Here is a 2,411-nt window from a genome sequence, read left to right as displayed (position 1 = left end):
CGTGGGTCCTGAATATCATATTTTAAAATTCAGCAAATATAATGGTATTTATTCTTTGAGACCCATGTCTCTTGAGCCCTCATTGAAGATTGTTGGCTCATCAGTCTGATGCGGGTTCCTTACCCCGTCCTCCTCTAGCATGATGTTCCTACCCCTGTCTTACTGTGTTTCCAATCACACTGCCATTTGACCCTGTTTCCTACTCATGATTACTCCAGGCAGGAGCATCACCTTGTTTTTCTTGAGTTTGGTGCAGTATATGGTGTCTCACAAGGAGCAAAATAGACACTGTCAGCATCAGGCTTCATGAAGCATCACCCCCAAATCCAAAGACTGAACAGTGCAAACATTCTAAATTCTTGATCACAAGTATTAGGACTTAATTAAAATAGCTTTGGCTTGTTTAATCTCATCTTTGAGGATCCCAGTAGGAGACACCAAATCTCAGGCTCCAGACCCCAAGTCTTGCCATGTTTCTCCAGAGCTGGATCTGGTGGTGTTGGAGGGAGGCCACTTATTAGTCCTGGCTGCCAAGAGCCGAAAAAAATCACACAGAAACTGTACTAATTAAATCATTGCTTGGCCCATTAGCTCTGGCTTCTTATTGACTAACTCTTACATATTAATTTAACCCATTTCTGTTAATCTGTGCATCACCACATGGCTGTGACTTACCTACTAAAGTTCTGGCCTCTGTTTCTGACAGGGCTACATGGCTTCTCTCTAACTCCTCAATCTTTCTCCTGGGATTCCATTTAGTTTTCCCCACCTACCTCTGTTCCCCTATAGCTTTGCTATAGACCCAAAGCAGTTCCTTTATTAACCAATGATATTCACATCATACAGAAGGAAATTCCATATTGTGGTGGCTATCTACAGAGTGCACAAAGTACATAGATAACAGAGCTAGATACGATACACTGTAGCACCTGCCCTCTTTCATTGAATAAACTAAGTCTCATGACTGAGTAGCCCACAACTGTAACTGCTGAAATCACAGATTTAAAGGCAAATGGTTGTTTTCTAATTTGATTTGGGTTTCTGTGATAAAATACTGACCAAAAACAACTCGAGGGAGGAACTAGTTTATTTGACTTGCAATTCTGTCATAGTCCATCATTAAATGATCTGAAAGCAGGAACTGAAGACAGGAACCCAGAGGCAGGAACCAAAGTAAAGACCTCGTAATACTGTATATGTGTTTGAACAGTTTGTTTTCTATACAACACAGAATCACCTGTTCCAGTGATGGCACTGCATATAGTGTTCTGGGCTTCCCACATTTATCATTAAGAAAATGAGCCACAAATATAATCTTTCTTGTCAGACAGTCTTTAGACCACTATCCCACAAATAATGACCCAGAGACTTATTGATTATGAAAGTGTGACTCAGCTTAGGCTTTTTCCAGACTAACTCTCAACTTAATTAACCCATTTCTTAATCTAGATCTGCCATGTGGCTCAGTTGCCTCTTCTTAGTATGGCACATCTGACTTGCTGTGAGTCTGCTGATGTAATTGTGCTACTAAATTCCTCCTCCCAGTTTCTCTCTGCCCAGAAATCTCACCTAGTCTTTCCTGCCTAGCTATTGGCCACTCAGCGCTTTATCAAACCAATTAGAAGCGACCTCAGGCAGAGACATATCATTACAGTGTACACAAACATTCCACAACACACAAACATGCCAATGGGCCAATCAGAGGAAAAGCATCAGTTGAAGGTCCCACTTCCAAGGCAACACTAGTTTGTATCAAGTGGAAAAAAAACTTAACTTACCTGCAGAGTGTGGCTTGGTGATTCTATTAGTAAGGAAGGGAATGAAAAATGAGAGATGCAACTGATTACTCTGTGTGTTCTGCAACTAGCTTTGTAAGAATAAGATTTCCTCCTCATGGACGCTGGGAAAGCAAATATAAGACAATGAGAAATTATTTAATGTGTTTTTAATATGGTAAATTGATGCATTTTGCAATCTAGGTCATTCTGGGAGTTGTGTGAGGTAACTGAGTACGTGAAGGTACACACATAACCGGGGAATTGTTAAAAAAAATTATTTGGAACACCACAGTTGTGTGCAGTTGTAACCCAGTGAGACTGGGAAGGGTCCTACAGACCTGTGAGTGGGAAAGCCATCTGGTTAGTAGCTATCAGGTGTAGCGAGCTGCGTGGTGTCACACCTGATGGAGGTGTATAATCAACCCCTGAGATAGCTAAGGCCTGACCTATGCTATGATCACGCAATGATTATCACCTGCCTGCATATGCGTGAACCTATGGGCAGTGCCCACCTAGCAGTTTGGGGTTGGCAGCCCATGCCTCCTTAAGGGCTGGGAGAAGGTTTGCCCAGAGAGAGAGGAGAGGGGAGAGAGAGAGAGAGAGAGAGAGAGAGAGAGAGAGAGAGAGAGAGAG

This window comes from Alexandromys fortis, unplaced genomic scaffold (assembly GCF_014885135.2).
Source record: "Alexandromys fortis isolate MF-2015 unplaced genomic scaffold, M_Fortis_MF-2015_v1.1 scaffold_196, whole genome shotgun sequence".
Classification (NCBI taxonomy): domain Eukaryota; kingdom Metazoa; phylum Chordata; class Mammalia; order Rodentia; family Cricetidae; genus Alexandromys; species Alexandromys fortis.
Note: the sequence above shows the minus strand (reverse complement) of the source record.